This window comes from Notamacropus eugenii, chromosome 3 (assembly GCF_028372415.1).
Source record: "Notamacropus eugenii isolate mMacEug1 chromosome 3, mMacEug1.pri_v2, whole genome shotgun sequence".
In the NCBI taxonomy this organism is placed as follows: domain Eukaryota; kingdom Metazoa; phylum Chordata; class Mammalia; order Diprotodontia; family Macropodidae; genus Notamacropus; species Notamacropus eugenii.
This window is the reverse complement of record NC_092874.1, coordinates 385,807,420-385,834,573: the sequence shown is the minus strand read 5'-3', so window position 1 is coordinate 385,834,573 and position 27,154 is coordinate 385,807,420. Positions and strand designations below refer to the sequence as shown.

At 41.3% G+C, this 27,154-nt stretch overlaps 1 protein-coding gene across 1 annotated transcript in view; it reads right to left on the bottom strand.

Annotated features, from left to right (window-relative positions):
- TTYH3 (tweety family member 3) overlaps positions 1-27,154 on the bottom strand; it is a 184,931-nt gene that overhangs the window by 78,851 nt on the left and 78,926 nt on the right. The gene's annotated exons all lie outside the window — the stretch shown is intronic.

The following is a 27,154-nucleotide window of genomic DNA, read 5'->3' as shown; positions in this document are numbered from 1 at the left end:
TTGGATTTTACATATGAAGAAATGAGGACTCAAGAGAGGTTAAGTGATTTGTCCATGGTCCCATAGTCAGGGTCTTAAGTAGAATCTGAACTCAGTATTTTATCTACTAGTCAAAAAACATTTATTAAGTACCTACTTTGCTCCAAGCACAGTACTACACTATACCTTACACTATGCCACATTATTTCTAAACGTTTGTATGCTTAGGGAAAGGGACAAACTGGAGGATAATATCCTCCTCACCCCCAAGCCACTAATGAACCCAGGGGTAGAGGTGAGAGCTAAGGAAAAAAATGGCAGGAGGGAGACAAGGAGAGTGGGTTGGCACGGAGCTGATGGTAGAGTGGCTTAGATACAAACAACCTGCCCCACTGGCCTATTTCCTTCCAAGGCAGATGCCAAGAGCAAACCAATAATTAATATTGAACACACAGACAGCTCTGTGTATGTGCGAAGTGCTTGAGAATCGTTAATTAATCCAGCTCTAGACCATCTGCAAACAACCACCTCCTTCCTACTGCCAGATAGTCCCGCCTCCTTCCAACTGAACTATGAGTGTCTGGGGAAACCTAGCGTTCTACCGAGAAATGAAATGATATAAATAAAACTAGCTTCCTGAAATGTTGCCATATTGTCTTCCCACCTCCCCTGACAGTTTCTTCAGTGATCTCAGTGCCACTGGCACTGAGGTATTGGGGGGAGAAGGGGAGGCAGATAGGTGGAAAAGGATTAAGGAAGAAAAAGGGGAGAGAAAAAAGGGAAGCGGGGTGATGAGGGAGGGGAAGGGAAGACATACAGATAGGAGAGACAGAAAGCAGGATAGAAAGATAAAGATATGGAGGGAGGAGGAAAGCTATAGAGAGAATGACAGAGGGAGAGAGACGGAGAGAGAAGAAATAGAAGAAGAAAGTACTCAGCAAACCACTGACCTATTGCCTGTCTCCCCAATCTCTAACATCCCTCCTTTCACTAGGTGTTCAGTGGTTATTTATTCCACACTAACTTGCAACTGGCCTACTGCAATATTGTATCATGGAATGGAGGGTATTCACTGGGTTCCTAAAGGCTATGTCCAGTGGGGCACAAACCCTAACAGGTCTTACCAGGTTGGAACTTGGTTCAGGTATGGGTTTGGTGACAGATTCGTGAGTACAGAGAAAGTCACTCTCAGAAGGCTGGCCACAGGGTCACTCAGAAAGACTAACTACTTAGTGTGGAGAAGTGATTTGCATGGCTGGAGAAGGAACCAATATGGTTCTTTGGTATAATCATGGATTTCCAAGTTCCTTTGTGCTGATTATAGAACAGGTGAAATGGTTCCTGCCTTCTAGGAACTTACAGTCTTGTTATCAACCTTTTTTCTAGGTTGTCTCCTCTCCACCCCAAAAAGAGTGGGCTTTCACTTTCTTGGGAATTCAATTTCTTGTTTCCAGGTGAATCCTAGAGTTGGTTTCAGTTCCCCTTTTGCTGGTAAAACATCTAGTGTGGAGCACGTGTACAATAATGGCAGATCAGGGGCTATGCTACTGAGGGTAGTACATGCCTCTGTGTAATTCCCTCTCAATAGCACCTAGCATAAGGCATACACATGGTGCTGTAGTAATGTTTCCTGCTGATGAAGTTTAGGAGACTGTTGGGGGTGTAAGCTCAGTTTTCACGTGGACAGTCTCGGGCAGGTAAAAGTGAGGACTTCTAAACCTCAGAGATCTCATGAGGCCCCCCAGGGAACAGCTGGGGATTGAGGCATGAAACACGGGCTATCTTGTGTATTTCCACCTCTTCTCAATGGGAAACTTGCTGGGGAGAGCATCCCACCCTTGAGATTGGTCTGTGGTCTGAGCACACCTGTTGTTAATTAGCTAGGGGCTGAGAGCACACACGGTATTCACGTGCAAACTATGTGGTGGAGGAGCTTAAGTAGGGACAGGAAAGCCTGAAGGCTGTCTTCTTGATGTGGGGCCCTTGGAGGGAAGAGGGCCCCTCCCCTCTTCCGCTCCCATCCTCTTACTGTATGATCCTTGCCCCTTGGGAGGAGGAGGGTTCCTTTCTCCTGGGGAAGAACTCGCCCTGCATATGGATACGTAACTAAGACCCTGAATAAAGCCTAACCCTTGTTCGACTCTGGAAAGTCTCTTCTCTCCATACGTTTATCCGGCTGATCACGGAAGACCTGGATGAAAGGTAAGAAGACTCCAGTAGCCCATCAGTCTCTAGGCCGAACAGGAGACAAAGCTTTTGCTTGCCCATTAGCACCAATCACACTAGCCTTGAGGGAGACAAATTGTCCACAGCTCCAAAGGCAACAGGAATGGACGGCAATTCCTATCAGAACTCAAATGACTCGTTTCTCCAAAACTCATCATTCAAGCCCTCCCAACCCCCAGTCCCTCTAACTAAGAGAGGAGTCTGACATCAGATGATGATTCTGAACTCTAAGGCTGACTACCCTGTTAACCACAAAGAAATAACAATGAATCACCCACGTTGAGAAGTAGGACACTCCCACAGAGTTTATGAAAGCCCACTGTAAGGACGTCTTATAGTAAATCCTTGGGAAAGATTCCGTTTTTCCATTGGCTTCCATTCCAGAGTTCGCTGTTTCCATACAACTGCCAAAAAGATTTTCCTAAGCATAGGTCTAACCATGGCTCACTCCCTCCTCAATAAATTTCAATAGCTCCCTATTACCACCAGGATCAGATAGAAAGTCCTTTGGCATTTACACAAGTGCTTTACAATCTGCACCCTTACTACCTTTCTGGGCTCACATTTTGCTCTCTCTCAATCACTGTAGAAGGGAAAAGTGATACCTCTAATAAAGGTAATTTTGGAAATTCGGCTAGCAGATTTTATTTTCCCTCAGAAGTCTCAGGCTCCCTTTCTCTGGCTGGCAGGTTTTTAAGAGGGCTGGTACAGGATGGCTAATTCTGTATGAAGAATGAATCCCATCTCCCATCTCCCCCAATTACTCTACAATCCAGCCATACTGGACCACTTTTTGTTCCTTGTACATGTCCCATTTTCATGCCTTTTCACTGGCTTCTCCCACTACCTCTACCTGACTGGTCTTTCAGAATCCCAGGCTTCCTTCAAGACTCAGCTCCAATAGTACCTTCTAGAAGCAGTAGGTCTTTTCTGTTCCCTCATCTACTGCTAGGGCCTTCCTTGCTAAGACTGCCTTCCACCTACTTTGTACGGATCCAATATATTCCTCTTTTTTTGTCATCTTTTCTCCCCCATTAGAATGTAAGCTCCTTTAAGGAAGACACTGTTTTTTGCCTCTTTGTAGCCCTAGAACTTAGCACAGTACTTGGCACATAATAATACTTAAAAATGCTTGTTAATTCTTTGTACAGAATTAGCCACCTTGTACCAGCCCTCTTTAAAACGTGCCAGCCAGAGAAAGGGAGCCTGAAACTATCAGGGAAACTCAAAACTACCAGCAGTTTCCAAAATTGCCTTTATTACAGATACCACTTTCTCCCTTCCACAGGAAGGAATTGCAGCCAACTCTCCTGAGCAGGCACACCCCCTTTCCAACTCCATATTATAGAATGCACACAATTCCTGCTACCTCAGGTCCTTCTCCCCTCTGATAATATTAGAAGGGTGGACCAGTCAGCTTCTCTCTCACTGCCCAGGAGTGCTGGGGAGTAGGTGTTCTTCTCAAATTACTGATCTGCTGGAACATGAGGTCATCACATTTAGTGAACAAGTACAAAGCATTATGCTAGGTGCTCAGACACAAAGCTAATGAATGAACCATGCTCTAAGAGACTTACAATCTGAGAAACAACTTTTTATATGCTAGTTGTCAAATGGGTATTTCAGACAATACATCCTGGAGATTAAAGAGTAACCCTAGCAAAGTACATCAGGGTCTCCCATGATGGGGCTAATCCTGAGATAGTACATACTGTCTTTGGCCCCAAACCAGAAGCCCTTTTAACCTGATGCAGGAATACCTTCCCTAGCACATTCACCAACCTGCTGCTTATGCTTATCCTCTGACAACATCCTAACTAGTTAGTGCTTAGAGGGATAAGGGTTACTAAAGTGGTGATTTTGGGGTGGTGGTGCTTTCCTGATTGGGGGCAGTAAGGAGAATGAAAAACAAAAACCAGACCACTTAATGACAAAGACTTTCTTTAAAGTTAGAAAAAACATCCCAGGAGACTAACACACTATAAAGTACCATTGTTAATAATTAACATTGGATAAATCAGTGAATCACAAACAAGATCTTGGCTCAAACCAAACCAACCCTTTACAGTCAGTCAAAGGAGTTCTGCTGACTCCAGCTTCCCAATGCTGGCAGGACCATGGTATTCCCTAAGCAAGAAGATCTGACTTCTGGGAAAGAGAATCTTTCTAAGTCTGGCTTTAGATTAGAAAATAGAAGATGGGAAGTCTAAAGGAGGAATGGGAGAAGGAAGGAAATAAACATTTCTATAGCATGAACTATGTGCCAGGCACTTTGCTAAGTGCTTTACAAGTGTTATCTCACTTGACCCTCACAACAACCCTGCAGAGTAGGTATTGTTATTAACCCCATTTCACAGTTGGAAAAACAGAGGCAAACAGAGGTTAAGTGACTTGCCCAGAGTCACACAACTACTAAGCATTTGAGGCTGTATATAATGGCTAGAAGAAAAGGCAAGGGAAAAGTGGAGCTGAGAGTAAAGGACAGGCAGCCCATTCCAGATGCTGGAGGGTTTTTTTCTTTTCTTTTTTTTATTGTATTTATTTATTTATTTTTAGGTTTCGACATTCATTTCCACAAAATTTTGAGTTCCACTTTTTCTCCCCATCTCTCCCTTCCCCCCAATCCCATAATACCTTACATTCTGATTACCCCTTCCCTCAGTGTAGCTTTCCTTCTATCACACCCCAGCCTTCCCTTATTTCCATCTTCTCTCTTTTCTTGTAGGGCAAGATAAATTTCTATATCCTATTACCTGTGTTTCTTGATTCCCAGTTATATGCAATAATAATTCTCAACATTCGTTTCTAATACTTTGAATTCCAACTTCTCTCCCTCCCTCCCTCCCTACTCATCCCCACTGAGAAGGCAGACAATTGAATATAGGTTATATATGCGTCTTTTTGCAAAAGACTTCCATAATAATCATGTTGTATAATACTAACTATATTGCCTTCTATCCTACCTTGTCCCCTCTTTTTTTATTCTCTCATTTGACCTCCCTTCCCAAAAGTGTTTACTTCTAGTTACTCCCTTCTTCCATTTGCTCTCCCTTGTATCATCCCCCTCACCCCACTTATCCCCTCCTCCCCTACTTTCCTGTAGTGTAAGATAGATTTTCATGCCAAATTTAGTGAGCATGTTATTCCCTCCTTAAGCCATATGTGAAGAGGGTAAGCTTTACTTTTCCCCTCTCACCTTCTCCCTTTTCTCCTACATTGAACAAGAGTTTTCTTATCTCTTTTATGAGTTATAGCCTGCCCCATTCCTTTCTCCCTTTCTCCTCCCAGTATTTTCCTTCCTCATCCCTTAATTTTTATTTTTTTTTTTTATGGATATCATCTCTTTTGATTCAACTCAACTTGTACTCTGTGTGTGTGTGTGTGTGTGTGTGTGTGTGTGTGTGTGTGTGTGTGTGATCCCTCCAACTACCCAAATACTGAGAAAAGTCTCAAGAGTTATAAACATTATCTTTCCATGTAGGAATGTAAACAGTTCAACTTTAGAAAGTCTTTTATGATTTCTCTTTCCTGTTTACCTTTTCATACTTCTCTTGATTCTTGTGTTTAAAAGTCAAATTTTCTATACAGTTCTGGTCTTTTCATCATGAATGCTTGAAAGTCCTCTATATCAACAAATGACCATTTATTCCCTTGAAATATTATACTCAGGTTTGCTGGATAGGTGATTCTTGGTTTTAATCCCAGTTCCTTTGACTTCTGGAATATCCTGTTCTAAGCCCTTCTATCCCTTAATGTAGAAGCTGCCAGATCCTATGTTATCCTGATTGTATTTCCACAATACTTGAATTATTTTTTTCTAGCTGCTTGCAATATTTTCTCCTTGACCTGGAAACTCTGAAATTTGGCCACAATATTCCTAGGAGTTTCTCTTTTTGGTTCTCTTTCAGGAGGTGATTTGTGAATTCTTTCAATATTTATTTTGTCCTCTGGTTCTAGAATATCTGGGCAGTTTTCCTTGATAATTTCATGAAAGATAATATCTAGGCTCTTTTTTTGATCATGGCTTTCAGGTAGTCCCATAATTTTTAAATTGTCTCTCCTGGATCTATTTTTCAGGTCAGTTGTTTTTCCAATGAGATGTTTCATATTATCTTCTATTTTTTCAAACTTTTGGTTTTGTTTTCTAACTTCTTGGTTAATCTCACTGTCATTACCTTCTCTGAATTCAATTCTCTCCTTTAAAGAACTATTTTGTTCAGTGACCTTTTGAACCTTCTTTTCCATTTGGCTAATTCTGCTTTTTAAAGCCTCCTTCTCCACACTGGCTTTTTGGACTTCTTTTTCCAATTGAGTTAGCCTATTTTTAAGGGCGTTATTTTCCTCAGCATTTTTGGTTCTCCTCTAGCAGGCTGCTGACACAGTTTTCAAGCTCTTCTATGGCCTGAGCCCATTTCATATTCATTTTGTGGGTACTGGAGGCAGAAGCCTTGACTTCCTCTGACACTATGCCTTGTTCTTCCTCATCTGAAAGGATGGAAGGAGACACCTGTTCCCCAAGAAAGTAAACTTCTGTGGTCTTATTTTTCCCCCTTTTGGGGGCATTTTCCCAGCCAGTTACTGGACTTCTGAATTGTTTGTCAAGAGGAGGGTCTTAGTGCTCCTCCTCTCCCCAGTACCATGCTCAAGGCTGAGACTCAGATCAGCTGCTCAACTCTCCCTGGAGCTTTGGGTGGGGGCAGGACTGCCACTGAAGGCTGAGGTTCAGATCAGCTGCTCAATTCTGCCAGAGGCTTTAAGCTGAGCTGCCTGGACAATGGACCCAGGCTGCTTCCGAGTAGCCACCAGCTGCTTGCTGCTGCAGCTGCCTGGGGCCAATGCTGAGGGAACCCTGTTCCCCTCTCTGCCAGCTGGGAAAGCCCTCCCACACTGACCTTTGGAGCTTTCTTTGTTGCTTGTGGGTTGAGGGATCTGAGACCCTCCTCTGCTACTGGGAATTCTGCCCCAGAAACCTGTTCCTCCCAGTGTCATGCAGCTAGGACTGGGCTCCGCTCTGATCAGTGTCCTGTGAGGTAGACCTTTCCTGTCGGCCTTCCAGGTTACCTTTGGCTGAAAACCTCTTTCATTCTGTTGTTCTTTGGCTTCTGCTGCTCTAGAATTTGTTGAGAGTCATTTTTTACAGGTATTTTGTGGGCTATGGGGGAAGCACTAGAGTATATGCATCTTTCTACTCTGCCATCTTGGCTCTGCCCCTGAAGTTTTTTAGCTAAGGAGAAAAATCTCTTCATCAACTAGTAAATGAATATTTTTGAGTCCTTCTGACACTCCTTCCAAAGGCTCTTTAGTTCAGATTGAGCCTCCATTCACTTGTGCTGCCAATGACTCCCCAGAATTACTAGACACAGGGGCTGAAGTCAAATTATTGAGCCACAATGCATTTATCTTGAATAAATAAAATTGGGTAAATGGATGTTCCCAAATACTCTGCTTTTTGCCTCCAAGATTCATATCTACCCACAAGGTTGTGAAAGTTTGGTTTTGGGGGAAAAAATGTTGTGGAAATGGTTACTAGTAAAAGGTGTTTCAAATGGTAACTCCTGAAGAAGAAAAACCATCTTCCAGTTTATTTCCACCCTCACACATTAGGTGCTTACTTCACTTTGCAATAATTCATATAACTCTTCCTATTCTCTAAATTCTTCAGTCATCTTTATCATACAGCAAAATAATAATCTGTCATGAAGGTACCATAATTTGTTAAGCCATTTCCACAATATATGTTTTCTTTGTTAAGAAAATATTGATAGCTTTTGTTTTTATATCACGTTGATTTCCTAATATAGTACACTCATTTCCTAATATAGTACACTCCCCCACTTCAGTAAACCATACTCTGTAACAAAAAGAAAAGAGAAAGAAGTAAGAAAAAAGTAGTTCAGCAAAAGTAACCAATACGTCAACCAAGCTAGACAGTATATGCAATGTTTTACATATCTATAGTCCCCTGCCTGTGCAAAGAAAGAAGGTGAATGTTCTCCTAAAACTTGGTTATAATTCTTGGACTCAAAGATCCCTCCAAACAGTGACTGCCGCCATGAAATTAAAAGATTCTTGCACCTTGAAAGGAAAGCTATGACAGATCTGGACAGCACATTAAAAAGCAGAGATATCGCCTTTCCAACAAAGGTCTGTATAATCAAAGTTACGATTTTTCCACTAGCAATGTATGGTTGTGAAAGTTGGACTATAAGGAAATCTGAGTGGCACAGAATTAACATTTTTCAAGTGTGGTGCTGAGGAAAACTTTGGAGAGTCCCTTGGAGATCAAATAAGTCAATACTTAAAGAAACTGATTCAGACTATTCACTGGAAGGTCAAATAATGAAGCCTAAGCTTAACTACTTTGATCATATAATGAGAAGACAGTACCCAATGGAAAAGGCCCTAATGTTGGGAAGGATTGAAGGTAAAAAGAAAAGGGGACAGCAGAGATGGTGTCATGGAAATAATGAACATGAACTTGGACAGACTTTTAGAGATTCTGGAGAAGAAAAGGTATGTTATGGTCTATGGGGTCACAAAATATTTAACACAACTGAATGACTTAACAACAACCATAAACTGGTTATCATAATTACACAACTTTCAGATTTTTTTTTTTTGCTCTTTCCATTTTCAGTGTAGTCACTGTGCACATTGTTTTCTTGGTTCCAGTCACTTTATTCTGTATCAGTTCATTAGTCATCTCAAGTTTCTCTGGATTCTTCACAGTCATCACTTCTTACAACATACCAAAATTCCATTTCATTCACGTTCCACAGTTTTTTAGACACTTCCACGACAGATGGGCACCTATTTTGTTTCTAGTTCTTTGCTGTCAGGGAAAATTTTGCTGTCAATATTTTGGTGCAAATGGAATCTATTTTGCTGACTTTTCCTCCCCTCCTTGATATACTCAGTGGTGGGATCTCTAGGTCAAAGAATATGGACACCATCCCACTTTTTCAAGGGAGGAAGAGTTCACTGGGGACCTTCTACTTGTGATCTTATAGATCCACTACATCTCTGGAAGGTAAAACACATAATATGATTATTCATCCCACTGGGGACCAACAAATAAATGGAAAACCAAGATGATGGCTTGCAGATGAAAGTTCAACTTTCAGAAGTTTGCTAAGATGAAACAGTGAGATTTGGACAAGGACCAGACTTGATACAACCAGACAGTTATTTTATTCCACAACATTAACTCCCTGAAGCCCCAGGATTCTCTGGAATTAAGCAAACCACCTCCACTCCTTCCCTTTCCCTCCAGGGGCCTCTGGGTCACTGAAACATGTCAATCAGGATACAGTTCTCAAAATGCTCCCATGGACCCCTGAAGGGAACCAAAAGGACACAGCACTGGAAACCCATGGAGTGGAACAGAAATCATCTCACAGTCCTTCATAAAGTATGTCCCTTTTCTTGCCTTCATAAAAGATACAAGTGATCTGCCATTTAAAGAGTATGGCCTTGTAGAACCCCCGAAGCTTCCTTAAAAGCATAACTCTGGTCCCACCACCGAAACAGGGTCCTTCCTGATTACCCCACCCCCAGGTATTAACGCTTTCTCCCTCTGGAAACTACTGTTTAGATTTTCTATTAATTTACTTAGAGTATGTTATACACAAAAGAGAATGTAAGGGGTAGTAGCCCCTCCATTGCTGGGTTGGTGTTTTTTTCCTAAACTAACACATAGCTTTGTGCAGTAAGTAGGTGTTTGACAAATGCCAGTTAAATTAAATTGAATAGCTCTGGCTTCTGTAATCATTTGCATGTAGCCATGGGTTGCAATGGAAAAGATGGGGCAATAACCTTCTACTTCCAATTCAGGCTTCTTCTCCACTACCTACTGCCACTCTTAAAGGCATCATCAACATAATTATTCAGTTCTTTATGATCTTCAATTAAATAGATGTGTAAGAACTGTCTTCACCTAGATCTATAGCTTAGATCACAGTCTTTTTTTTTCTTTTTTATAATGCCTTTGGCAAAAATGCATACATCCATACAGATACATACATACATATGTTTTGTATAAAAAACACTAGGCTCATGATTAACAGATGAGAGAGAATGTAAGCTCTTTGAAGACAAGAATGATTTCATTTTTGTGTTTGTACCCCAAGCTTCTCCCTCTTTACCACCACAATGCCTGGCATACAGAAGGTACTTATCAAATGCTTAATTAATCATTTATACACTTCCACAAATTTGCCTTCAGACAAAAAAAACCATATAGACATCTACCACTAGCCTAGAACTTAAAGCTTCTCTAGCTCAGTAAAACATCTAGGGTAGGGGTTCTTAGCCAGGAATCTGTGAACTTGTTTTTGTTTTATTATTATTATTTGTAAGGAGCTAGATGGTACAGTGGATAGAATGCTGGACACGAAATGAGAAAGACCTGATATCAACCTATCCCTCAGGGTGGCAGCTAAGTGGCACAGTGGAGAGAGCGCTGGGCCTGGAGTCAGGAAGTCTCATTCTCCAGAGTCCAAATATGGTCACAGACACCTATTAGCTGTGTGACTCTGGGCAAATCACGTAATCCTGTTTGCCTCAGTTTTCTCATCTGTAAAATGAAAAGGAAATGGTAAACTACTCCAGTATCTTTGCCAAGAAAACCCCAAATGGAGCCACAAAGAGTTGGACACAACTGGAAAATGGCTGAACTATCTCTCAGAGTTGTGAGGATGAATATAATATTTGTAAAGAGATTTGCAAACCTTAACATGCTATGTAAATGACAGCTATTACTACTTTTCAAAATATCTGATAACTGTATTTCAGCACAATTGGTTTTCTTTGTGATTCAGTGAATTTTATTTTATGCATTTAAAAACATTCTGGGAAGGGGTTCATAGCCTTCACCAGACTGTCAAAGCAGACCAGGTCACAAAAAGGGTCTAAGAACACCTGCTAAGGTGACAAAGTCCTTCAGAAGTCAGAGTCAAGTCCATGCCACAATCAAGCATCAAAGTAGGACTTTAATGGAAGATAATTGAACCATCAATATCAATAATAATCAATCAAAACACTATTTTTATTGTCAATGACATAATGAATCAGAATTGTTGGCTTGCCTTTTCAAGGAACATTTCAAAGAGGCTTCCTATCCATGACCTCATTTGAGTGTCACGACTTCCTCAGAGATCCACAGGGAAGGCTTAATCATACCATCTGACATGTGAAAAAATTAAGGTCCAGAAAACTGACCTGACTTGCCAGGGAATCATGTAGCAAGCTAGTAAATGGAATGAATCCCACCTCCTGACTCTTTGCTTAGGTCCTACACTATACCATCTGTCATAGTGATTGGAATATACACCACCGACCCAAATGGAGGATGGAGAGAAGGGAGCCAGTGACGGAGGAGACAAATCACAGAATGTCAGATTGAGTCCAAACCCTTCTTCATTTTTTTATACTAGAACTGTGATTTCATTGGTATAAGAAAGGGAATTTGGGTGAATAACCACCCTCTGTCAATGCAATTCAGCATCTCTTCCACACATTACAATCTTAAGAGAGTTGCTTGGGACATTGAGAGGTTACATGATTCACCTTGGGTCTCATACTAAGTATTAGTGCATGGTGGGACTTGAACTCAGGTCTTCTTGACTCCAGAGGTCAGCTCTCTATTGTACCAGCCTGCTTCTTGCCCTCTTTCATTTTGTGGAGGAGGAAACTGAAGTCCAGAGTAGTACTACAATAAATTCTGATCCTCTATCTCCACCCAGTAGGTCATCTCCCTATCCCTACCCCTACCTCAAGGACTCCAGGTTGTAAAAGGTGATCTTGTACTATATCTTGGCAGCAATCAGTTCACCAATGCTCATCTTTGGAGCTTAGTGCAATGCCTGGCAGATAGCTGGCACTCATCCATTATAAGCTCTTAATTATAATTATACTTACATTATAAATATCTAAATACTTATCTGTTTATTCATTCATACATGCAAAGTTCAATTCAATCCAATAAACATTTATTAAGTGCCTACATGTGCTAATAACTGGCAAGACTGAATCCAAATCCAGGGCACCCGCTATGCTACCCTTCCTCAACAGGTCCTTAAAGCTTTTCTTTTCTTTCAAAGAAGTGTTTTATTTCCCCCATTCTCTATTACCCTACTTTACCCTTTTTCCTCCCCACCCCAAAATTCACTTTCTTCTAGCACCTAGGTCCCTCTCCTCTTCCTATGATCAGCTTGGGAGCTCTCCCGGCCCTCTCCTCTCTTAAAGTGCCCTTGTTTTTCCCTATTCCCAGACACGAAGGGTAGTTCATCCCATGTGCTGGCATGGGGGACAGTCAACTCCTGCCAATGAGCAGCTGCTCATCGGAAGGCAGAGCAGCTGGGTCTGGGAGGATGGCTTAAAGCCCAACAGCAAGGGACCCTTTGCCTTTAGAAAGCCAGACCCTTCAGGAATCCCTGGAAAGCAGTAAGAGGCATGACTTATTTCAAAGGCTCAGTTACTCTGCCAGCTTCAAGGGAAGGCAGTCACTGTCCTGCAGTTAGCCATTTTCATTTCCTTTATAACTGGCCCTGGGGTGCGGAAGGAGAGGTGGAGGAACAGCTGACCACTTTGGTGGCCAAACACCAGCTTTTCAGAATTAGATGAGGTCCTCCCTCCTTGAGTACCCCCTAGGAGGGGGTAAAACCACACCCCCTGCTCCCTTCCCACTCATTCACCCACCTGCCTCTCTGACATTTCCCACTGATCTGTGCCTTCCTCTTTCTTTGGAATCAAAGCCTATTAGTTAAGAAGAAAACAGATTGATGGAGTTGTTTTTGTTCTGTTTGACCCCACACATCACAACTGGAAAGACAGGTGGAAGATGTCAATTGGAAGATTCTGGTTTATGTAGGGGAAGAATACACACACACACACACACACACACACACACACACACACACACACACACGCAAGCAAGCACACCACTTTCCCCAAGATTAAGTGGAACAGACTATAGCATCTAGCATGTTCTTCATCTCTGGAGGCCTTCATTCAAAGACTAGATGTTGTAAATGGTATTTCTACTAAGAGACTGGTTTAAATGAGGACCTTTCTGGTTACAAAAAGAGGTTAAGAGCTCTTTGTACTAGAGCTACAATGAGTTTCCCGACTAGTTGTGGGGGGAGAGAAGATAAGGGAGGGAATTTTAAAGAAGCAGGAAAATAAGAGGAAAAGATAAGATAATAAGGATAGGGTAAAAAGAAAGGCTGAAAAGGAAAATAGTGAATAAAAATAAGAGAGAGGGAAATTCACAAATAGTAATTAGAACTTTGTCAAATCTATAAGAATACAAGTCATTCCCCAATTGATAAGTGGTCAAAGGATATGAACAGGACATTTTCCAATGAAGAAATCAAAACAATTTGTAGTCATATACAAAGAAAATGCTCTAAATCATTATGGATTAGAGAAGTGCAGATTTAAACAACCTTGAGATATCATTTTACACCTACCAGATGGGTTAAAATGATAGAAGGGGAAAGTGACAAATGATGGAGGGAATGTGGGAAAAAATGAGACATTGTTTGTAGAACTGTAAAACGATCCAAACATTTTGGAGAACAATCTGGAATTATGCCCAAAGAATTATTAAAGCACCTATAACCCATTGTAACAGAATGTTATATGCAGTGGCAGCAAGAGTAACTTTGAGAAGCAAGTTATTTTGTCTATTACAAATACTCAAATGAACTATAAAGGACATATAAAGAAAGACCCTATCTGCATCCAGAGAAAGGATTAATAGAAGTTTGTGTAGAATAATTTTACACATATATACCTATTTGTGTCTAATGATAGCCATCTCTTAGGTGGGAGGGGAGAGGGAAGAAAAAATAAAAAAAAATATGATAATTTTGTTGTATATGTGAAAGAATAGCAAGCTGTGCGTAGTTGATTTGAAGTTTCATGTACGATCATCTTTTTTTATTGTACTATGTTATAAAAATGCTTTATTCCATAAATTTCAAATAAAATTTAAAAGACCAATTCAACAGAAATTTAATTTGTTGTTGTTGAGTCATTTCAGTCTCTCTGTTGAGTCAAAGAGACTGAAGTGGTTTGCTATTTCCTTCTCCAGGTCATTTTACAGATGAGGAAACTGAGGTAAACAGGGTGAAGTGACTTGCCCAGGGTCATACAGCTAGTGTCTGAGGTCAGATTTTGAACTTAGGGAGATGAGTCTTCCTGACTCCAGGCTTGGTACTCTATCCACTGTGCCATCTAGCTGCCCTAAGGAGGTATGGGAAAGAATTATTGAAGATAGTGGGACTTTCGTTAAGGCTTGAAGGAAGCCGAGGAAGCACTGCTGCAGCAGTGAGGGAGAGAATGCCAGACACTATGCTAAATGCTGGAGATAACCAAGAAAAGGGTGGGATAAACCCTGCCTCCAGGAGCTCATGGTCCAAAGGGGAACTCAACATGCAAACAATTATGTAAATACAAGAGATATATAGCATAAATTGGAGATAAATTCAAACATCAAAACGCCTTCTGTTATAAGTATATCTCAGAGCATGTTTGGACATTTCTCTCAAGCAAGACAATGCTTGAATTTAGATTAAAGCTAAACCAATAAACATTGTTTCTGGCAGACTTGTACCTTTAACAAAGAGTATAATATTGGTATTTGTTTCTTTGATGCATCCAAACCCATCCCTGAACAGAAATCCCCTCTATGACACCCCCAATGAGTGGCCAATCAACTTCTACAGGAAATGCTCTAGTCATGGGCTACTCCCATTTTATGGTAGTTCATTTTGCTTTTGAACCACTCGTTGTGGGGAATTAGGAGAAAGTAAGTGGCACAGTGGATAGAGTGCCAGGCCTGCAGTCAGGAAGACTCATCATTTTGAGTTCAAATCTGGCCTCAGCCACTTACCAGCAGTGTGACCCTGGGCAAATCACTTAATCCTGTTTGACTCAGTTTCCTCATCTGTAAAAACAAGCTGGAGAAGGAAATAGCAAACCACTCCAGTATCTGTACCAAGAAAACCCCAAATGAGGTCACAAAGAGTCAGATATAACTGAAAAACAAGCGAACAACAATTTTTGGAAAATGTTTTCTTATTTGGAGTCAAAATTTGCTTCTCTCCATCTCCCACCCATTTCTCCCAGTTCTGCCCTCTAGGGTCAAATAGAATAAACATAATCTCTCTTCCATGTGATAATTCTTCAAATACTTAAAGAAAACTATCATGTACAACCCCCACCCACCCCTGCCCCAGTCTTCTCTTCTCCAAGATAACCCCCTAGTTCTTTTAACCAATCGTCATATGGTCTGGTTTAAAATCCCCTCACTATCTTTAGTTGCCTCCATTCTGGAATTACTATGCTTTGTTAATGTCTTTCCTAAAATGTGGTAACCGTAATCTAATACAATACTCCACTTCTTTAAATGGAGTCAAGATATAAAAAGGGCAATCAAGGACAGAAAACAACTTTTGCCACCCTGCAGGATCAGATCTGTAGTAGCTAGCAAGAAGGGACTGTGAGAACAGGAGCCTAATGGGGCAAAAAATGTGACTTCATTTTCTGCCAATTTCACAACATTCAGAAAGAGTAGTAGCACAAATCAGAGCTAGCCCAGGAAATGTGAAGCCAGGAAGAGTCTGTTAAAGAAAAATCAAAAGGTCTTCCTGTTTTAAAGCTTAAGATAAACTATATTCCCTTCTTGGGATGCACTAAATTTCCACTGTCCAGATGACTTCCTGAAACCATTCAGGGATGACCCTAAGTCTGGCCCCCCCAGACTATTAATAATTCCCAGCTGGGCTACCATGGCCCTTCTCTCGTCAGGCCTTCTCCTCCCACCCCTTGTCCTCATATCCCCTTCTTTGGGGATGGGAGGAAAGGGGAGTTCAGACTGAGTGATAGCCAAGAGAAAATCATCAGCATCAAACTTCAGGTTACAGCAGTCCCATCATTCATACTTGTGGCAGTGATCTTGGAACCAATCACCATTTTAGTTTTGGAGATGTGGATCCAACTACGTCATTGTAGTGTCTGAAGGGGATTTAAGATGGCAGGAGCCAAAAAAATCCTTTTGCAATACCTGGGGCCTTAGATTTTTCTTGTCATTTAATTGTTCCAAAGGATCATTTGCCTCATTATTTATCAAACACAGACACACACACACACAATCAATCACACAATTTCATGGAACTTGTCCTAGAGAAATGAAACCATTATTGTGGTAACATTTTAAATAATCCTCAGAAATGAGGATTTTAAGATAAAATTAAAATCTACGGTAGAAAATCCTATGGCAAAAAACTCTTTGGAACATTTGGGGCCACAGTCTGGCCACCCCCAAAGGGTCTTTGGATTCAACCACTGACACAGTGATGGAACTCTGAATGACGAGGGCCACATAGAGAAAGCCTGATCAAGAAATCAGACATCACACACACACACGCACGCACGCACACACACACACACACACACACACACACACAGAGCACAGAGTGAATTGAAGAGGATGGGATCATATCTTAAAAAAATGAAATTAAGTGGTGAGAGAGAAATATATCGGGAGGAGAAAGGGAGAAACAGAATGGGGCAAATTATCTCTCATAAAAGAGGCAAGCAAAAGACTTTTTAGTGGAAGGAAAAAGAAGGGAGGTGAGAGAAAAACATGAAGTTTACTCTCATCACATTCCACTAAAGGAAGGAATAAAATGCACACTCATTTTGGTATGAAAACCTATCTTACAATACAGGAAAGTGAGGGAGAAAGGGATAAGCAGGGTGGCAGAGATGATGGAAGGGAGGGCATTGGGAGGAGGGAGCAATTAGAAGTCAACACTCTTGGGGAGGGACAAGGTCAAAAGAGAGAATAGAAGTAATAGGGCGCAGGATAGGATGGAGGGAAATATTGTTAGTCTTACACAACACGACTATTATGGAAGTCATTTGCAAAACTACACAGATTTGGCCTATATTGAATTGCTTGCCTTCCAAAGGGAATGGGTGGGGAGGGAGGGATGAAGAGAAGTTGGAACTCAAAGTTTTAGGAACAACTGTCGAGTTCTGTTCTTGCTACTAGGAAAAAAGAAATACAGGTAAAGGGGTATAGAAAGTTATCTGGCCCTACAGGACAAAAGAGAAGATGGGGACAAGGGAAGGGAGGGATGATAGAAGAGAGGGCAGATTGGTGATAGGGGCGGTTAGAATGCTCACTGTTTTGGGGTGGGGGGAGGGGACAAATGGGGAGAATATTTGGAACCCAAAATTTTGTGAAAATGAATGTTAAAAGTTAAATAAATAAATTTAAAAAAAAAAGAAATTAGACATGGAAACTAATACACATTGTTCCACTGGGGGAGGTGGGGAAAAGATTACTGAAGAGTTCACATTTCCTTTTAAACAGAAACCCCAAGATTGAGCTACCTCTCAACTAATGTACGTAATTTAAGCAATACCTCCCCCAAAAGAAAACCACAACCTTTTAACTTTCTTCTTGAGAGAAGCCTTAAATTTAGCCTGAAGTACAAGAAAATACTCAAACGGGATAAAAAGTGGGGAAATGGAGAAAGGCTTACACAAAATAGAGATAAAGACTGAACCTGTGATTTCATTAGTATAGGGAACTCACAGGTGAAGAAATTCCCTCTATCAATGTAGGTCAGCACTTTCTCTGAAACTTATAGTCTTAGACAGTTGCCTAAAGCAAGTTAAGTAACATACTCAGGATACCAGAGGCAGCATTTGAACTCGGATTTCTTCCTGGCTTTGAAGCCAACTCTCTAGCCATTATACCATCCTGCCTCTCATTAAGAAATTTTGCCAAATATAAAGTAACAGAACATTTCGCTTTCTTGGTGGTTCTTTCATGGTACCTAGTACAACTATGTAAGCAAAAGGTTTATGTGTTATAAATGTATAATCACAAGGACCAGAAGAGAATTTAATGAGCTACTGATAAGCTGACACATCTTGGTTTAAGTATGTCTACCTTCTGTTGTAAGTTTTTTGGACTTTAACCATCCATGTGATTTTTTTTTTCTGTAAAGTTATTTAAGTTTATAATCTAGTGAAAAAAGAGGAAAAGAGATACTACATCTTCAGGGGAAAGAGTGATGCAGTACGGAAATCTATCTTACCCTACAGGAAAGTAGGAGGGGAAGGAGATAAGAGAAGGGGGAAGTGATGGAAGGGAGGGCAGATTGGGGGAGGGGCTAGTCAGAAGCAAAAGACTTTTGAGGAGAGACAGGGCGAAAGGAGAGAAAATAGAATAAATGGGGGGAGATAGGAGGGAGGGAAATCAAGTTAGCAATAGCAAATGTGAAAACAAATTTGAAGCAAGCTTCTCTGATTAAGGCTTCATGTCTCAAGCATGTGGAGAACTGAGTGAACTTTGTAAAGATGAGAGCTGTTCCCCAGTTGATGGATGACTGAGGGAGATAAGCAGGTTTTGGATGGGTTCATCAAGGCTGTCTATGGCCATGTGAGGGGATGCTCTCATTATTGATTGGAGAAATGCAAATTAAAACAATTTTGAGGTACTACTTCATACCTATTAGATTGACTAATAGGACAGAAAAAAGAAATGACAAGGGATGTGGGAAAAATGAGATATTAACGCACTGTTGGTGAAGTTGTGAACTGATTCAACCATTCTGTACAGCTATTTGGAACTATGGCTCTATATGCTATAAAGCCATGCATATCCTTTGACTTGGCAATACCATTATTAGTTATGTATCCCAAAAGAGATTAAAAACCAAAAAGGAAAAGGACCTATATGTACAAAAATATTTACAGCAGCTCTTTTCTGAGGGCAAAGAATTAGAAATTCAGGGGATACCTATCAACTGGGGAATGGCTGAACAAGTTGTAGTATGTGATTATGATAGAATACCATTGTATTATACAAAATGATGAGCAGGATGCTCTCAGAAAACCTGAAAAGACTTGCATGAGCTGATGCAAAGTACTTTGTACAAAGTAACAGAAATACTGTAAGATGATCAGCAGTGAATGACTTGGCTGTTCTCAGCAGTACAACAATCTAAGACAACTCTGAAGGACTTAGGATGAAAAATGCTGTCCATCTCCAAAAAAGAACTCATGGTATCTCAATACAACTTGAAGCATTTTTTTTTACTTTCTTTATTTTTCATGAGTACTTTTATGTTTTCTTGCACAATATGACTATTGTGCACATGTTTTTCATGACCACACGTGTATAATCTTTTTCAAATTGCTTACCTTCTCAATGCGGGGGGGAAGGGAGGAAGGAAGGGAGAGAATCTGGAACTCAAAGTTTAAAAACAAATGTTAAAAATTCTTTTTACATGTAACTGGAGGAAAATAAAATACTAAAAAAATTCAAATTAAAAAAAGAGCGATGCAAATAAGATTTCACGCCAATACTTGGCAAAGCCTTGAACTCATACTGAGGATCTCAGCTGAGGTGAGTCTCAGGTGACTCAGAGTGGAATCAAATAGCAAAATTGGCATCAGTTGGATTCATCAGCTTTTTAATAGCTGTTCCTCCTCCTTCACAGTAGGTAACCTTCCATCAGTGGTTGATGCTAACGTCACTCCATCAGTTCCAAATCTCCTTTTGCTATCCCTATGATTTTGCCAGATGTTGAGAGAGTCCTCAGGGAAAGAAGAAGTTTTGGCCTAATACAAGGATGGGATTTTAACATTTAAATATGTGCAATTTGGCAAAACATGGGATTTTTCTTATCAAAGATCTCCCCATGAAAAACTGGCATATTTCCTTCTCACCAACCACACATACAGAAACTGGGAAACTGGATCTCTAGAATGATGTGGTACTGCTGTCCACTGTACCTTCAGTTCTCAAAGAGTTTCCCAGGAGGCACTGAATGCTGGATGCTTACCTTTGCCCTGAAACCACTCAAGACTGAAATCAAAGTGGAAACTGGATGACCCTCAGTTTGGTTCCCTAGACTATTAACAATTCCCTGCTGTGTTGCTTGTGTTCCCTGCTGTGTTGAATGAAAGAGAACCAATGTTTGGTGACAACGGAGAACTGGGACAAAAATAAGGGAGATTCCAATAAAAAAAGTGTCTGTGGAGGAACCAATGAAAACCAAGGCTAAACTATCCATCCAGATTTGACCTCTTAACTCAAACCCATCACTATCCATGACAGATGCAGTTTCTCTGAATTCACTCCTTGACCATTGGAGGACCGCACTAGGCTTTCCTCTTTGACAACTAAACAGAAAAGATACAAATAAACCTGCTCAGTGTCATGGTAACATCCAAAACAGAGTATATTTCTCATAACCAGCAGAACTGCCCTGTTTTCAATACTAAAAAAAAGATTTATAATTTCATTGGTATGCTTACTCATGCCACAGATGCAGACAACTCATCCCCTGGGCCTTTAATAAATGACTCTTCATGTGTTGCTGTGGCCAAAAAATTAATCACTTGGTGGCCAATTTTCTAGTGATAATCTTCTTTGCATTTAACTCTGCTCTGAAGACTAAGAGATACAGTCTGCTGCCAGTTGCCCCTCCTTTTCACTCTCCACATACATTTCCTGTCCCAATCACCAGGCTATACTGCCTATTTGTGATATCCTTTCCCCTTTGAAGATATCCTTGATGTTCATTTTAACATGATTTAACCTATATTCAATATGGCAGGGGATGGAATATTCAGTATGATTTGTTCTAATGTTCTTCACTGATTTAGGGATGAGACTCAGTGCAAGGGGAAGGGGAAAGGGAGCATTTTTCTATAGCACCTACTACATGCCAGACACTGTACTAAGAACTTTCCAGATATCATTCCATTTGATTCTCACGATAACCTGACAAAGGGTGCCATTATTATTTCCATGGCTGTTCAGCTGTTTCAGTTGTGTCTCACTCTCCATGACACCATTTGGAATTTTTTTGGCAAAGATATGAGTGGTTTGCCATTTCTTTCTCTGGCTCATTTTGCAGATGAGGAAACTGAGGCAAACAGGGTTAAGTGGCTTGCCCAGGGTCACACAGCTAGTAAGGGTCTGATTCAGATGTGATTCTCAGAGAGTCTAGAAATCATATTTATGCATGCAAGTATACATACACAACCCACCCTCAGAAAAATTACTTTTATTTATTTTGCATAGATTTTGGGTTCACTAATCTTTATTCATGTTGTAAGCTCCCTGAGGGTAGAAATTATTTCTTTTTTGTTTTTATATTCCTAAGCACATAATTGGTTTTTAACATATGCTTACTGATGGTCACTGATGCAACTAATTTACGACACACATGAACACTGACAAAACAATTTCTTAACATCTAATCTGTAAGATGGGTACTTTTTATTATTGTTATCTCCATCTTACAAGTGAGAAAAGTGAGATTTCAGAGGGGTTAAGTGACTGGCCCAATGTCACACAGCAGATGAATGAGTGAAAGAAGAGTTAGGAGTCGCATCCAGCTAAGGGAGGGTCTTTACTATACTACACCAGCATTCAGAGTTCTACTACTCTTCAGTCGATGGCCAAGAACTCTCCCACACTTGGTGTCTAGGTCCTATGCTTTTTTGTCTAGACTTTGGGTAAGTCTAGTTGAATACTCCAGCCCACCATGGTGAGAAAAGAAAGAGTCTTTCAGCAATTCTCCCTTCCCCCCACTTTTTTCCTTGTGGTTCTCTTGCTCTCTCTTAACTCAGCTTCCACTGACAGGTCCCCACAGACTAAATCTTTATTAAATGAGGCTTAGCACAAAACTGGCAGTTTGTCAAATGGACAGTCTCCGTGAAAAGGCAGATTTTCCTTCCTAGGGCTTTGCAAGTTCCTGTGAATGGTTTTAACCCCCAGACACACAACTCTTCCACTTTGGGTCCCCCCTCCAACATGCTCTGGGCACGCGGGGTCTAGGGGGTGATGGAGGACTGCCACATAGCCTAGCAAGCCAGGTTATACTTCCAAACTCCCCTTCTCCAGCCCTTCTATGGGGTCAGCCAGGAGTAGCTGCTAGTGCTTCCAAGAGGATAAATGTTAAGTAGGGAGCTTCTGGCACAACTCAAAAGCAGCATCATATAGTGCAAAATAGGAATTCTGTCTCAGGCAATGACTGTCAGTGTGACCCTGAGCAAGTCACTTAGCCTCTGTTTGGTTCAATGTCCTAATCTGTAAAATGGGGGTGATACTAGTAGCTACATCACAGGTTATAACGGTCAAATAAATACTATTTGTAAAGTATTTGTAAATTTTAAAGTGTTACATGAATTCTAGCTATTAAAATTGTGGTAGTAGTAGTAGCACCAGTAGCAGCAGCAGCAGTAGCAGTAGTACCATCTGCATTTGAATCTGGACTCTTAGACTTGCTGGCTGTGTGAATGTGGGTAAGTCAATCTCCCTGAGTCTCAGCATCTTCATTTTTAAGAGACTAAAACTTACACCATCTACCTGATACGGTGGTTAGAAGAAAGGCTAAGCAGTGGATAAATGTGAGTTGTCATTATTTGCTAGGAGACATTCAAAACTAGGATAAACACTTTCCCACTTCCATTTGATGATCTTGGGAATCCCTATTGCGGACTTGTATTTACGTGTTATATGCCATGCACACACATACACATACAACCAGGCATAATGGAAAGACTCAGTCTGAGGGTCACTAAGACATGGGTTCAGATTCTGCCTCCAACATATACATATTTGATCTTTGGCAAGAGACTTAATGGCACACAGCACTGGACTTGGAATCAGGAAGACTCATCTTCCTGAGTTCAAATCTGGCCTCAGTCACTTAATAGCTGTGTGACCCTGGGCAAATCACTTAAGCCTATCTGTCTCAGTTTCCTCATCTGTAAAATAAGCTGGAGAAGGAAATGACAAACCACTTCAGTGTCTTTGCCAAGAAAACCCCCAATGGGGTCATGAAGACTCAGTCATGACTGAAATGACTGAACAACCACAAAAGAGTACTGCAGCATTAGGTCCTTGTCAAGCCACATCTGGAGTATATTTTGTTCATTTCTTGGTGCCACATTTTAAGAAAGAGATTTGACAAGCTTGAAAGCACACAGAGGAGAGCAACCAAGCTCGTGAGGGACTTTGAGACTAAGCTACTCAAAGATGAGATGACAAAACTGAGATTAAGGTAATTTAACCTAGAGATGACTGAAACAACTCAACAACAAGAGATTAAAACTCTCCATTGCCTGGGCAATGAAGTCTATAGAGATAGTAGGTTCACAGATATTGAGTCACAAAGGATGGGCTCTTAGAGACCATCTAGTCCAGGGGTGGGGAACCTGGGAACTCGAGGCCACATGTGGCCCTCTAGGTCCTCAAGTGTGGCCCTTTGACTGAGAAAATTTGTTCTATAAAACTTGGACTCGGTCAAAGGACTGCACTTGAGGACCTAGAGGACCACATATGACCTGGAGGCCGCAAGTTCCCCACCCCTGAATTCTAGTGCCTTAGACAAGCCCAAAAATCAGAATTAGAAGAGATCTTAGAAGTCCAACCCCATTAACTCCTCTGGGCTTGAGTGCGTCTCAGCTTCCTCAGCTATAAGATGAGAGTTGGACAAGATGATCCCTAAGGTTTCTTCCAGGTCTAAAATTACACACATGTGGCTCTTACACGATCTCTTTCTTCTCACGCTCCAAATCTGGAGGCTTTTCTAGTAATTCGGCATTGACAAGGTCACCCTACCCCACCTTAAGAAATCATAAACAGACTCATAGGAGTTGGAACTGGACAGAATCTTAGACACCATTGTACCTGACCCTCCCATTTTACAGAGGATGAAACTGAGGTCTCAAAAAAAGGAAATGGCTTGTCTGAAGTTCACAGGGTCAGCAAAATCACTGACACAGGACTAAATCCAGGTCGGCCTCCATCTTCAGCATTTCTTTCTTCATACCATGCTGGTATACGTGGAACTGGATGAAATCAAGACGTGATTCTGTGAAATTTTGGCCAAGGGCTGATACTTATTAGTACCTTCCTGACAAAGGACTAATTCAATCATCTCTTAAAGGAATTCATAAGTGACCCAACCTAAAGCTTGATCCTTAAGAAATCAGGGGACACTGTCTATTCCAGTATTTTTGTCTGGGGACTTTAAATCTGAATGCAAGTTCAGCCAGGCTGAGACCCCTTCTTATTTTCTTCTTTGGTTACTCTCTGTCCCAGATGAGTATTCTGGTCCCACCCCTCTTTCTATGAGACTAAACTCATGTTCCCTGGCTCATTCCTGACTGCTTAGTATGAAACTAAGCTTTCTCTGTTACAGATTTGTTTATTATTGATACACTGTTTTTTCTGCTTTCCCCTTCTGTTGTCTCCCAGCGAGTTATTTAAACTCCAGCTTGGAAACCATGAAATTCCTTCTACCAAGAATTCTACATCCCTTGTATTTTATGTCAGCTTTGTTTGTAAGCCCAGCGACGGTTATCATTACCATCAGGATAATACCTAATAAATACATTTGTGATTAACAAGACAAGCTATAATAGGGTGCTGTCTGGAGGGAATCCCAAATTAGGAGATGAGGACTCAGTCCCCCAAATAGGGAGGTATAACAACAATGGGAATAGAGGGCTATTGGGGGAGGGGTTGGCAAGTACAAAAATGGGTAACACCACCTCCCTTTCATTTACTTTCCCCCTCCCCATCTGACTCATTTTTCTCCCCTGATAAAGGCCAGAACCAGTGTCCAAAGACTACCAGTTTCATAGGCCACACACACACACTTAGTTCTTTGTTGGAAACAGGATTGGATCTGGCTGCAACCCAGCCTTGTGAGATTCTAACTTAACAGATTGTATGGGAGAAAGGGAGGGAAATGCGCCCCAGGCCTCAAGGGACACCAACAAAGAAGGGATAGAAACTGAAGCTGCCATTCTTTCCAAGATTGGCATCCCCTGGTATTCAACAGTAAACTCCCAGAATTCATTTTGCCCTTGATCAGAAAGAATATGAGCCCTAGGCTGTGGTCCTGTTTGGCCTCTATGTCAGGAGGCTGGGTGGAGGGTATGAGGATATCTACACATGGACGACAAAGGCTAGGGAACTGCTTTAACTCCCTGGAGCAGATAACAAGTAGCTGAAGCTCTCTAACTCTTGGAAGGAATATCCCCAAGTCTTCTGTGCTGTTTCTTCCTCATAATGCTAGTTTTCACAATGAAATGAGTCAAGAAATTACACAGTCTCAATTAGAAATGTTCTCAGATGCCATCTAGTCCAGAGTGAGCCAGGAATGAGTCGTGTATTTTTTTTGGAGGCAATCAGGGTTAAGTGACTTGCCCAGGGTCCCTAAGCCTTGTGTACTTAGAAAATAGAGTCAGTTGGGCATAGTGGCTAGAAAGCTGACCTCAAAGTCCAATGAGAGCTGGGTTCAAATCTCACCTCTAACATAAAGCCCAGTGAAAGCCACTCAATCCTGCACATAAATTAGTGTTAAGTTGTAAGGAAGGTGCCTTTTAGCATCTACATTGGTAGAAGGAGTTTCCTTATTTGGGAGTTCTTTGTACCAATAAAATTACAGGCTCAGTCCATATCCCTCTACCTTAATGAGTAGTCATGTCTGGGAAGAACAAAAGACTTGGAGGGGGAGGTAGTAGAGTGATTCATACGTGTCCCTCCATTGTAATCATCTTCCCTGGTGGGGCTAGAATTTCCAAGGCTAAGGCAGCCAAACTGAAAGTGATAGATGAGATTGTGCCCCTCCTCCCCACTCCACCTTCATGCAGGTGGGTGACTGGAAAGAACACAGAAGCTGACACCATAGCTTTGATCAGCTGAAACCAAGTGGGGGGGAGGGCTGCCTCCACTCTGTGGTTTGAAAATCAACCAATAGGCATTTATTAAGCGCCACTATGTGCCAGGCACCACACTGTGTGATGTAAATCTCTACCACCACCCCCTCAAAAAAATCCTAACTCCCAAGGAATTTATGTGCCAGTAGAATGTGTGGAAAAGTAAGCTAGTATTGGGTGGCAAGGTAGAAGGATGCAACAAATAGCTTCCCCTCTCCCCTGTTTGGCATGACCAACCTATTCCCCTCTATAAGGGGAATTTATCTAGTTAGGCATTCACACATTGGTCTGTGGATCGATTTGTGGATCGATCATCATTCTTTTTTTTCATACTTTTTTCTCTCCCTCTCTCTTTTTTGTAATTGCATTTTTTTAAAATTAGCAAACATTTATTTTCCTCCTTCCTATCATCCTCCCCCCCCCACTGACAAAACAAAAATAAAAATAAAAACTCTTCTAACAAATACGCATAGTTAAGCAAAATGAATTCCATCTGGGCCATGACCAAAAATACGTCTCATTCTGCATCTTGAGTCCATCGCTTCTCTGTCATAAAATGTGTAGCATTCTTCATCACTGAACCTCTGGAATCATGAGGAATTGTTGCACTCATCAGAGCTCTTAGGTCTTTCCAAATGGTGCATCTCTATTACGTTGTTTCTGTAGCATAAATTTTCTTGAGGATCAGGATAGGAGGGGTCTGAGACCGCAGAACCCTCCAACCAATTCATTCTGTCTTTATCCCCAAGTCTTAAGGTGAAGCTGAAAAACCAAAGGATTTCTGGACATTAGGGTCAAGAGCCCTATGGTGGTAGTAGGCCTGGATGATGGCCACATCAGGGTTTGGGGATGGGGGAGCAGGGCAGGGAGACAAAGAAAACAGGAAGCAAAAGAGGATGGGCAACCAGCCAACTAACTATTGGCAAAAGAATCAAAAAGCATACTCCTTTCCCTCCAGTTGAGACACAACCTGATGGAAGGACAGAAATATTTCTACTGAATGGGACAGCCGGAGCTTCCCTCCATGCAACCATACAACAGGATTTCCGGAGGACAGTCTGTCTTCTGGACAGGATCCAAAGGGATGTGCTTATTTCTGAAATGACTTCAGAAAGAAAAGCTACTTACTGACTCTAGCTCCCAAGAGGCTGTGCTTTTTCTCCCTTGTGAGTTG